General features: G+C 40.8%; 1 protein-coding gene across 3 annotated transcripts in view; it reads right to left on the bottom strand.

Annotated features, from left to right (window-relative positions):
• The window catches only part of nlgn2a (neuroligin 2a), a 331,395-nt gene that overhangs the window by 148,835 nt on the left and 169,644 nt on the right, over nucleotides 1-12,916 (bottom strand). The window lies entirely within an intron of this gene.

Genomic DNA, 12,916 nt, shown 5'->3' with positions numbered 1-12,916 from the left:
CAAGATCAAAGAAGAAATCGGCTGCCATATTTGTTGGTTTTTATTTCAAACCCTGTTTGTCCTCTCAGTGTAACCTGTGGAAGCTGACTGGGTGGGTGATAGTGGGGGTGGGGGGGGGGTTAACGCAGCATGGCCTTATGGGTATGGAGGACAGGACCCAGCCCCCTCCACCCTTTTTAGAAAAAGAGACTAATATCTAAAAAACAAGTGAACAAAAAACCCTCGAGGAAGAACAGCAGGTGCGGCTCCTGATTTTCACACAGCGTTTTGAATTGTGCTTATTAATGTGGATGAATGACTTTATTTTATTTTATTTTTTTAGAAAGACACACCGGAGACAAAGACAGCTTTAATAGGACAGGAGCTGTGAAGACAACGAGGCCGTCATGGTGAAAAGCAGATTAAAACACACATCTCTGATCAAACTGGAAAACAGGTGCCTTTGGGTTTCTCCAGCCCCGTTTGAGGTATTTGGCGTTTATTCCCCGGGCGGGGAAATAATTACATGGCACCACCGCAGCGGCGAGCGACAAACCGAGCGGCGCGCTGATTGCGCACAGGAGCGCAGGTAAAAAGGGGGAGCGGCGGTGTGACCCCCCCGTCTGCCCGCAGGCTGTGTTTTTGCTAAATTAAAAGAGTGGCATGAGGAGAAGTGGAGACGGGGAAATAAACCTCCTCTTTTATTTCCTCCGTCTGTGTAAACAAACATGATGGAGATCTTTTTTTTTTTTTTTAGCTTGTTGACCTCCGTTTAGCAAACATGTGTGAGATGTTAAAAAAAAAGCCATAAAAATACTTTGATGGTTGTCTCCTGCTAAATTTTTTGGGTTTTTTCCACCAGCGCTTTCAGATGATTTTTCACATTCCAAATATGGCGTCTTGCAAAAGTATTCACACCCCCTGAAATGTTTGACCTTTTATTTTTTATTTTTTTCTTGCGTTAAAACCACAAACTTCCATGATTTTTTTTGTCGGGATTTTATGTGTATTTATGCATTTATTGCTAAAACATCTGCTCAATATTTGTGAAACAGAATGGATCTTTATGTTTTCCACCACTTGTTGTTATGAGACCCCACGGAGACGACACTTTTATTCCACACGTCTGTCCTGGGACTGTTGTGTACCTCTAGGTGACAAATGCTGCTCAGCCACTGTTCAAAACGGGAAAGATCAGAGAACATGCTGCTGAATGAAAACATATCCGTGTTGATTCTCTGACTAAAGGAAAACAGATGCTGGAGGACGACCCAAAGTTATTTTGGTACAACGTACAGTGAGCAGGAAGGTAAAAAAAGTTCCCCAACGCTCACTTTTACCATCAGTCAACAATGTCTGAGTGGAATTAGACACATGGGGAAATTATTATGAGCTTAACCTTTTATTAAGCTTTGTTTTTTGGGGGTTTTTTTGCCCAAAATGCCTCTGCCAAGTAATTTTCCACAACCTTTCTTGAACCATTTGCCCCACATGAATCGGCTTTTACCCCTGTAATGGCCAAAAACTAAAATAAAATAAAAGAGTAACTTTAAGATTTGTCCTCCACAAATGCTAACCTTCCGTCCAATCATGTTTAATTTGAGCAGAACTAAAGTGGAGGGCTGTGTTGCAGCCCGATAAGTGGACTGCGGAGAGATTTCAGCTTCCTCCGGCTTCTGACGCATTAAAACATGCAGGAGCAAAATGCACTGAGGAAGTTTATTCATGAGGAGTTTAAATCGTACAAGAAAACCATTATAGGAGAACATGTCCCAGAGTACAGCTAGAGCGTATTAAAAAGTAATTAAGTTCTTCTTTTTTTTTTTTTTTTTTTTTTTGGAGTCCTAGGGAGAGAAAAGACCTCGACACGAGGACGGTGATAGTTGGGTTAAACATCTGGATCTGATTCATCCAACCAGGTGCTGCCATGAGTGCGGCCCCATTTCAATTTATTTTATTTATATAGCGCCAATTCATGAAACATCAATTCATTTCACCACAAAAAATGTAGAGCTGGAGGCCAGCAAGAACATCAGAAATATGACGATTACTTCTACACTGGAAATAAAGCATTGGGGTAGTTGCCACTAAGAACTTAGTGGGCGATGACCAACAATTAATTAATTTATTGAAGTCACTGGTCTCTAGTGCTGGATGAGGAACCAAGTGTATCTTCTCAGCATATGTAATGAGCAGGATGATAGGAAAATAACATAAAAATCTGCTTAAGCTCACTGTTGGAGAGCGGCATCAAGTCTTTATAACAAGCATTAAAGGAGCATAGCGTAGGTTCCAGGATTTTTTTGCAGACGTCTGCCCCCTGCTGGCGGCGAGTTGAAATGACACCAGTGTTGCGCACATGCACAGGATAAGTAAAATAAAATAATCAACATGCGTCGCTGAGACTGCACAGGTCTTTTGTTTAGAGGCGCAACGTCTGCTGGGGTAAGAAAGCTATGAATATTGAAGTTAGCCAGCGTTCTCTTAGCCTCGTGAGACCATCCTGAGCTCGCGAGCTTTCAAGGTTTCACTCGCAGATCAGTCTGGCTACTCTCCGTTAAAGAAAATTTGGAGCAGTTCACCAAACGAACGTCCAATCAGCGTTGGCTTTGAGGCGGGTTGAGGTGTGACGCAACGAGAAGCGCGTCAGTTCAGTCTAAAGAACATGGCGGCTTCAGCTGACGAAACTAGCGTTAGCGTGGCTATCGAGCAAGTTTTATCGGAATTACAGAGTATTTCTTCGCTGAAAGAAGAGCAAAACACTGCTCTGGAGGCTTTTCTCAGAGGAAAAGATGTTTTTGCTCTTCTCCCGACTGGTTTCAGCAAGAGCTTGTGGTTGTGTTTTCGTCGTCGCTGTTAGTACGTCATATGCTTCGTTGATCTGATTGGTTTATTTGGCCCGTCTATCACCAACATAGGCCAATCAGCTAACCAGTATTTTCGCCCCTTCCCAAAATTACTTCAACGGAAGGTTTCCAGATGGATATGCGGAGCAAATCTATCTGGCGGCGTCAGGTTAGCGTTCTCTGGCTAATACCTGAGACTCAACACGGTAGCCAGATGAACAAGAGCGTTTAGGATTCGGCACCGAGTCCCTCTCTCATGAAAAGGCTAATCCAGCATATGGAGGCAACTGTGGCCATGTCCCTCTCCCAAAGGCCCCGGGGAACCTGTCGGTACGTGTGAAATACGAGGATATCGTAGATGGAAATCTGCTGGCCTCTGCCATTAAACTGAAGCTGGGTCATCAGACGGTCTTTTGGCAAGATGTGAATCAACAACAGATGTTCAGCACACGGGGGTTGTGAATTAGGAAGTGCGGGTTGGTGAGAACCCATTCAGAAATCAAGCGAAACGACAACGATGGTACCGTCCCAAACGAGCTTTTAGATGTGACAGAGATAAAACTGCTGTACTTACAGAGAAAAAAAGTAAACACATTGCCTCTGTTTAGCTGACCCAGTTTGTGACGCCTGTTCACTCAGTGGGTCTGCAAGCTAAAAGGTTGGGCCTATACGGCAGCCGCGACAGACACAGAGTCAACTTTACTTCACGGTTATCTGCCGCGGAGCTAAACAGCGCAGGAGACCTGTGGGGCCGAGCAGAAGCGATAAAGGCAAGGAGGAGCATACCGGGAGATTGCGCAACGAGAAAAGGTCATAGATTCCTCCCTGTATGCTTCAACCTTGTGAAATATTACAGGAAAAGGCTAAGTGTTGCCCATCAGCAAGATTGGGTGCTTCAAAGAATTACCAGCAGGGTACCAAAAGGTGCGGCCCTTAGGACTTTGCAAAAAAAAAAAAGAGAGAAAATCCTCAGTGCATAAATATACCCAAGTTAGAGTGGATTTTACTGCATATTACAATACTGAATAACAATTTGAAAACCTTTTAAGCATCAGTGCTGAGGGGAGGGCAACGCAGGTTTCCTCCTAATTGTGCTGCTTGTGATCAAACTAAGTAGTAATGCTGACAACTTCAGGGAAGACCGTGGACAGCTTTTTTTTTTTACAACCCTTAAGAAAAGGTGAATTAGAGTTAGAGCTTTAGTCATTTTTCCAGCAGTGCATATTGAACTTTTTTATTTTATCAAACAAGTAAATGAAAGCGGCAATTATCACTGAAATCAGTGGCGGTTGAGCTTTGTCATCTGGACCCACACCAAATTACACAGCCACCGGTCTTTGTTGTTATTGATGCGCATCAAAAGCGCTCTGTCAAAAATCTGTAAAGGTCTGAAAAGGTTTGAATACTGAAGTGACTTTGAAAGAACAGCAGAAACTCTTTTATTTCTCTCTCTCTCATGTGAGGTGACAACATTGGAAAAGCAGAAATCAAGCAATCATTACCAGCCAGAAACAAACCAGGGAGGGGGGAGGGGGGGAGAAGGTGGAAAAGGCAGAGCTTGATTGACGTCTTTTGCAATGAGCAGGCAAGGCGGTTCGAATCAAGCTGTGAAGGGAAGGAAAAAAAAAAAAAAAATAGCTTTTGTTTTCTTGACATTTTTAAAAATCTTTCATCCAATCAAACCAGTGATGAGCTGTTTCCTGAAACCGCCCCAGGAACCCCCTAATCCGCTCTCCACATACAGCAACTACCTGCAGGTGCCATAAATATCCGGGCGTATTATAACCGGAAAATGCGGCTTTTTTTTTTTTTTTTTTTTTTGGTCTACTTTAATGAAGGATTAAATGAGAGAAATCCTGAAAAACACAATTTCTTCTCTAAATACCTTGAAAAGCGGAATGAAGTTGCGTGACACGTTTATTTTCTCCAGCATTTGAACATTTCGGCATAATCTCCCATTAAGCATTTTTATCTGTAAAGTAAAACAGATTAATCCGGACCTCTGGTCTCGTTTGCTCGCTTCCCATACCAGCGACGCACAAAGGCCACACAGCCCCGTGCTATTAAAACATACAAGAAACCTGACCTCTGAGTGGCGGCCTGTAAATGGCAGCTCCCATCAAAATAGCAGGAAAAAAAGGTGTAGACACAGTAAACATAAATTATAAAATAAAAAAGGTAGAATCTTAATGTCATACTGGGGATTGAAAATTTTATATTTTTTGGCTTTTTCAACCATTTTTTATTCTAGGTAGGAACCTTTTTTTAAAAGTTTTAATTTGTTGTCGATTCGTACCGACTGAAATTGTAACCACAAATTCAGCCGCCTGATAATTGGTGAGGTGTAACGTGTTGGTGCAACCGTTGCTTGGTCTCTTGGTCTTGGATCTGAGCTGCAACGTTCAGAGGGTCAGAAAGAATACATCCTAAACTACATGAAAGCACGGAGCATCAGTCATCTGTAATTAGTTTATTGAACGTAGCAAAGAGTTATTTCATTGTTCTCCAGAGACCAGCGCATCTCAATCCAACAGAGCCCCTGTAGGATGTGGCAGAACTGGAGCTGCAGCCAATAAACCTCTGAGTGAATGTTTCTGTCACCTTGATGCAGCTTTGCTATAAAGAGGAAAAGCAGTTTGAACGTAAAACAGTGACCAACCCATTAATAACCGTGTGTAGCCAATAAAAGGGCTAGTGAATGTAGATTTGGTTAATGTACCTTAGCAAGTTGCACCTTCACTCCGTGGTTTTGTAGAAATAACCCAGCTTCTTGCATAAGGCTGACTTACATTTTGTGGCACAGTTTGCACAGTTCATTGAAAGTTGTATGTTCAGTGTTTGTGTATGGGGAAAGAATGTCGAAAGGAAAAGTACATGTCAGCTTCTTTCATGCATTCAGAAACCAATTTTGTCGTGATCGGGACCATTTTCTTGTCAAAAAAAGTCCAATGTTGCCCATTTTCTGACCATCTACCTGTTGATGGGAGGTGGAAGATTTTGGAGCTGGTCCTCTTTTTTTATTTTGTTTATCCACTTTGTGCAATTCACCAACACCCACAAAACAGCCTTACAGCATGATGCGGCCACCACCGTGCTTAACAGCTTGATCTTGAGCTTTAAAGTGTAACATTCGTCTGGTATTTGTGACCACATAGTTCAAACCATTGAACATTTCTCTAGAAACTGTTTGGCCTGTCCATGTGGCCAGCTGCTAATTTCAGCTGAGTTTTAAGGTTTGGGTTTTGGAACAGGCGCTTCATTATTTGGGTTTTCGTCCAGACCTCAGCAAAGTGGTGGCACTAAATAACACTTTGATAGGATAATAAAGTTTGACGCCAGCTGAACTGGAGAAAATGCCCAGTAGACTTAGACTTATGGCCGCATTTATTGAGAAATCATTTAAGTTGTTCAAGCATTCTTCCCCTGAAAATGAAAATAATTATTTAAAGACAACAAGGCCTTTTCCAATTTGTTTTAGAAAGTTCTTCGTATCCGTTTGGTCTTTGGCTCTCCAAGGGTCCATTGCTAAACCAGAAGAGCTCATAGAGGTGAAAATGTAAGAGACGGATGACAGAGCTGGTTAGATCTGAGCATTCTGACAGACGGAGGTGTTTCCCAATATTAGTAACATTTTCAGTGATGTGCATTAAAATGGCTATAATGGCTACAAACCGATGGGAAGGGAGTTACTAAGCAGTTTAATGGAGGTTTGTCCCATTTCATGCTCAGACATTTAGTTTAAAGTGCTTCTCGCCAATAAAAACGAGAGTCAACACCACGGTGAGATCCAATAAGCTCTCTGAGGTCTTCAGGAAAAATTGTAGCAACTTAAGGAGACTGGTTCGAGATTCAAAGAGACGTTATTCCACTGTACAAAAAAACTGTCTGCACGTATAGGACAGTAAAAACAACTACCAAAAATGTCCATGTCTGGAAGTACAAGCAAGTTCACTCTGAAAGTAGAGGACAAGATGTTACAGAAGTCTCCAAAAACTAAAACGTCTCCACAGGTCCTCCAGGAAGCTCTTACTGCTGTCGCTATTAACGTCCATGCCTCTGAAATCAGATAGAGACTGCAAAGGTTCATGGAAGGCACACAAGGAAGAAATCATTCCTCCTTAAGAAAAACACCAAGACCAGAATGGCGTTGGTCAGAGACAACGTAGACACAGACCAGGATGGCTGGAATAATGTTATTTGGACAAATGGGTCTAATATTGAATTATTTGCTCCCAGCAACAGACGACGGTTTACGGTTTGCCAAAATCAAAAATACAGCCGAATAACCTAATACTAAGTCATGTTGGTGTTTGTCATGGTTAAAGGAAGCTTATGGATGACCTGGTCTGAAGATCCACCATGAACGGCACCATGTATCAGAGGGTGCTTGAAGAAACAAACCATCTGTCAAAAAAAAACCTATAATCTGAAGCAGAACTGGACCCTGCAGAGTGACATTGAGCCAAAACAGCAGTAAATCCACCAAGGACTGGCATAGAATTAGACTCTGGGGGAAGCCAACGACTGGTTCTTGATCGCATTGAGGTGCTGAAGGCAGGGGCGGTTCTAGACGGAGGTCAACAGGTGCCCATGCCCCAGGTAGAAATGGTCTTGGCCCCTGTTATGGCCCCTGTACTAAAGACATAACATTAAATACACTTCTTCTAATTATTTGCAATGGCAAAGAAACCATAACTGATTGGTCACTTTGACCAATGTTATTTTTTACCTATACACTTTTACTCAAAGAAGGATTTAAAAATTAAGATGTTTCATGTTTAGCTTTAGCCATATTGAGCTGGGGGCAAAGTTTTCAACTGCTTGATCAGGGGTCTGAAGCCTGCAGTTCCAGAGCCACAAGTGGCTCACTTAATATTATTACACAGTTAAATATTGCCATTTTATTGTTTGTTTGTTCTGTGCCCCTGTAAAAAAAAAAAAAAGGCCCCACCTTGGCCCCCTGGTAAATTTGGTCTAGAACCGCCACTGGCTGAAGGATGACTTGAAGCATCTCATTGACGTTATTTCAGCTAAAGAGTTAAGCTAGCTACTAAAGGGTAGGGTGTACTAACTTTTTTTCTCTCAGTGATAGTATGCATTTTCTTGACATCTTTTGTTTAAGGAAAAACAAAAGTTAGCTTTCGTTGTTCAGCAGCAACAACAAACATGGAGTTAGACACCAATATTCCCCCTATTAGTTGAGGAAGAACTGAATCTCTATTGGGTTCTCCTAATTTTAAACATGGCTATAAGTACGCAGCTGTGGCTCACAGTTATGGGTATGAGCAAGCACATGTCAAGAAGTTTAGTGGCTCATTTGAGCAATTTCAGGCAGTCTGACATGATCTATGTGGGTATAGGATTTAGTCCTGACAGGTTATAACTGAGTGTCGGCCCGTGAAGGATGTCTCTTTTCAGGGCTGTACACGTCATTATACGCGTCTGTGTTTGACAGAAGCCACAGACTAATGGGGCCACTTCTGCGCGCCAGCGCTGGAAGTTTTCTGCCGCACATCCAATGATTATCTCAACGAGATCTCCGTCTAAATTAGCATGCAAGTAAGAACAAGCTGTAGATGGGTAACCGGGATGAATGAGATGTGGCTCCCTTGAGAATCATTCACCCTTGTATGCATTCTTCAATTTCTCACAGTGTCATGCTCTACATACTGTGTGTGTGCGTTAGAGAGAGAGAGAGAGAGAGAGAGAGAGAGAGAGAGAGAGAGACTAGGAAGGTGTTCAGACAATGAAGCATGCAGGCAGGCAGACGTACAACTGCCAATCTTCTGCCTCATTATCATACACCGCAGCTCCCCCAGTCACTAAGCTCTGCATACTTGAGAATTGTGTGAGGATGTCACAGATGAGCAGCTTGGCTACACAATGAACAACAGCCAAGTCCATTTTTTGGGGTGAATGGCAGCTACGATCTGACCCGGAGAGAGGTTCTGTGCGGCAAGGCGGTGCTAAAATTCGTCTTTCAGAGGCGGTTTGGGTAAATTTATGTAGACGCCGACATCAGGTCTTACTTCACCTTCAAAAAAAAATAAAAGAAAAAAAAGAATGGCAGAATACATAAGCTGTGTTTAATCCGCTAATCAATTCATTTCCCCACCCGCTCAAAAGCTCTGACTAAATACAGACGTGTTGATGTTTGATGACTTTGCAGGGGGTTGTCAAACACCAGCTGGTTGTTCTGGAGACAGAAGACAGATATCTGATTAAATATAATCATTGCTCATGGTAAATCTCCACTATAATTGTTGCAAGAGAAAGGGAAAAAAAAAATTTAAGAAATGGTGTATGTAGTTTGTGCTTTCATTATGCTCCTATTTACCTGGAATAACTGGCAGTTCAAGCCGCATTGGTCCGTGGGTGAGAAGCTTGTTTTGAAACCAGAGTTAAAATGGACTAACCAGCTGTTGGTGCAGATCAGACACTTAAAATAGTTACAGAAGTTTATTTGCTGCTGCATTTTGCATGTAAGAATAATTCTGGCAGGATTAACTTAGAAATAAATAAATCCAGTGTTGGTCATACCACTTCAGCTATTTTTGCCTAAAGCAACACATATTTACAAGGTATTTACATGCTTACAAGAAGCCACTTATTCTAAAAGCGTTTGAGTGGAATGGCAACCCTTTTTTTTTGTTTAAATAAATGATAGAAATTTGCATGTCAAGTTGTTTCAATGCAGCTAAGAACATATTTACTGTTTAAATTTATACCTAAAAGGTTTTCTATACAGTTTTAAGAATAATCTTAACCAGATTTCAGCTGCTTTGCATCTCAAGATGTTAAAAAATTGTTCCTGTGATTTTGTTTAAAAGTCCCAGCAATGAACAGTTAATATTAGTGTTAGCATGCTAGTGTTGGCATTAGCCTCAAGACCTGCTAAGCCAGTGCACAAGATGGGTCTGCTGTGAACAATGTGGTGTATATTAGGGTGACCAAACATCCTAATATTTTACCCACACATTCCCACTTTTTTGTTAAAATTTCCAGTTTTCATTGTCAAAGCACAAATGTGCCTTTAACAGAGAAACCACAAAAGATCATTATCCTCGTACCGTCCCGATCGGAACAAATGGGTGGCGGAGTGCACCGCGTGCAAAGCTGGTATATGTGTTTGTGTGTATGACGAAGATGCCATTGATCCTATTGGTCAGATGAATACAGAAAAATATGAAAAGGCTGAGTGAGCTGACTCAGTTTATTGTTGCACCCAGTGAAACGGTTAAGGAGCAGCAGAAGAGCCATTGGTTGAAGAGCCCAAAAGCATAACATAATATTCAGCTAATACTGGATATTGTAGTTTTGCTTTGTGTGAGGGAAGACAAATACTCAGAGGGGTTGCTCACTGATGCAGAGCCAGGGGACCAAGGAGAGGAACCAAAGCAGTAATTAAAATAAGATGTTTAGGGTTATTATACAATTATGTAATAGTAATAATAGTAATATCATCTTTATTGTCATTGAATGTGATGTCTTCACAATATGTCTATGTGTTTAGACATATAGTGAAGACATCAAAACTATGACTCAAAAACATGTAGAACGATATATCAGAGTGTATAAAGTTATAAAAAGAATGAAAAACCATTGAATGCCAAAGGCAAGTCCAAACCTTTGACTGGTACTGTGTCCACATCTGTGAAAGCAGAAGTTTTGGCCGATGGCATGGGAGGAGTTAGGATCATTGGCAAACAGCTTCAGGGTATAACCATTTAGTTTCTACGGACAACAGCTAGCATGGTAAGTATTTCCGTTTAAGGCAGGGTCATTGGAAAAACACTGAGAAAATGTTGTTTGTTTGGAGTCTTTTCCCTAAAAAAAAGCCCTTAAACATTAAGCAACACAACATAGGTTTGCAAAGTTGCAACAAGATCCAAAAAAAAAAAAACTTTTGGAACGATAACTTCTGAAAAGATGAGACTGAAGCAGGGATGTTTATTCACATTACAAAGTGGTATTTAAAAAAATAAAAATAAAAACATTCTATCAGCACCAACATCTCATGACGTTGTAGTGGAGGGGTGATTATGAGGCTTAGTTTGCCGCCACAGGATCCGGTCAACTTGCAATCATTTTGTCACTCATAAACTAATCTCTATACCAAACTATTCTAGAGTCACATACGAGGCCCTTTTTCTTACAATTAAAGTTTAGCCCTATCTCTGTCGTGCAGGACAATGATGTCAAACACAGCAACAAATCTGGAAAAGCATCGCGGAAAATGGTTCAAAGTCCAGAACTGAAATCCACGGGGTGACTGGACTCTGGGGAAAAGGTTGTTTTCAGAGGTATGTGTGTACAAAGCCACTGAATCATGAGTGTACTTAGTTTTCATCACTTTTCATTTTCATTTTGATAAAATTTGCATTTAATGAATAAAAGCATTTGATCTATTGTGTTTCTTTTATATTTCGTCTCACAATAAATGTAAGGAACTAGTATAGGTGAGGTATATTGTAATTATACCGAAAATGACCTATAAAGGCATATACTTCCTTTTCCTCTGATTGAATATAAGAAAAAATTAGGCAATTTCACTACAAATCCTCCTTATAAAGCCTAAATGAATTAAAAAAGTGGATTGTATAGCTGTTTGGGGGGGGGGAAAAATGATCCTATCATATCATGCAATGTTCTTTCTTATTACATGCTTGTATGGAGGACCATAGGGACCTCTTTTTTCTCCTATGTCCATCTCACTTATTACACAGTGACCTTGCCTGTAGCATTGTTCAGTGAATAATAGGCTTTTGGGGGATTTCGAAGAACAGGAGAAAGACCGATGAGACTGTCAAGATGCTGCCAGAGCGCAGTAAAATCTGGCAGCCTGGTGGGTCCACCAAGGGACAGCACAGGTACACAAGGTTATATGAACTCATACATTGTGATTTATTACTTTTTGTGTACTCACATCTTGGGGGGAATTATTAAAACAGAAGTGCTGTCTTTCATCTGTGCAATTGTTTATAATCCACGTCTGAAAGAAAAGCTTTAAAACACGTCATAATAAATTAAAGGTGATAGTTGAAATATTACACATATGGGAATGTTTACATATATTGAATGTAAATCTACTGACTTTAAATGTTTAAACATCACTGCATATTCCATAAGTAGTGTGAATAAAATGAGTACACATACAGGTGCATGTCAATAAATTAGAATATTATTTGAAAAGTTCATTTATTTCAGTACCTCAATTACAAAACACATTAAATAGATTAATTACACACAGACTGATGTTTTCCAGTCTTTATTCCTATTGGTGATTTTCCACTGATAGCTAATGAAAACACAACATTTAAAGGAGCATTGTGCAGGTCCAAAGGTTAAATACTACTTATTTGTAAGTAAAAAAAATAGTTTTACTGCAGTTGCCTCTATAGCCTCCCTTAGCTGGTTTGAGTTGGACTAAATCCTCTGGGAGTGAGCGTGGGTGTGACGCACTTCTCGCTCTCTTTCTCCTGGCTACTTTGTTAAGTCGCCGCCATAATCGATGCATTAGTGAGAAAACATGGGTCAACTTCAAGCTTTCTTACCTCAGCAGACGTTACGCTTCTAAACAAAAAGACCTGTGCAGTCGCAGTGGAAGATGCTATTCCTCTTCTCCCATGCACGTACACAACCCTGGTGTAGTTTCAACTTGTCGCCAGAGGGGGCAGACGTTTGTAAAAAATCCTGGAACCTACGCTATGCTCCTTTAATACTTGTTATGAAGACTTGATGCCAAGATTTTGCAGACGTCTGCTAAATCTCTTGAACTTGCGGTATGCACCTTCCAGTGAGAGGTACTTCCAGTGACACATGGATATCTGGTTCTGGTGCATTTTTTGTTAAAACGTCTTTGTTCAGTGAAGTAAAGCAGAGGTGAGCATAGTAGCCAGACACTGTTACTGAAGTGAGATTAGTGTTACTTCGAAACAATATTACCCAATTAGAAGTAAAAGAAATATGAGGCATTAAAACTACTTCAACAGTTATTTGTTTAAGTTTCTGAACTAAATGTAACTGAGTGAATGTACCTAGTTACTACGTAGAACTTGCGTCTGTTAGTTTTAAAATCCCTGTAGCAGAGG

The sequence above is a fragment of the Fundulus heteroclitus genome, chromosome 14 (genome assembly GCF_011125445.2).
Source record: "Fundulus heteroclitus isolate FHET01 chromosome 14, MU-UCD_Fhet_4.1, whole genome shotgun sequence".
Classification (NCBI taxonomy): domain Eukaryota; kingdom Metazoa; phylum Chordata; class Actinopteri; order Cyprinodontiformes; family Fundulidae; genus Fundulus; species Fundulus heteroclitus.
Note: the sequence above shows the minus strand (reverse complement) of the source record. Positions and strands in the feature narration are given on the sequence as shown.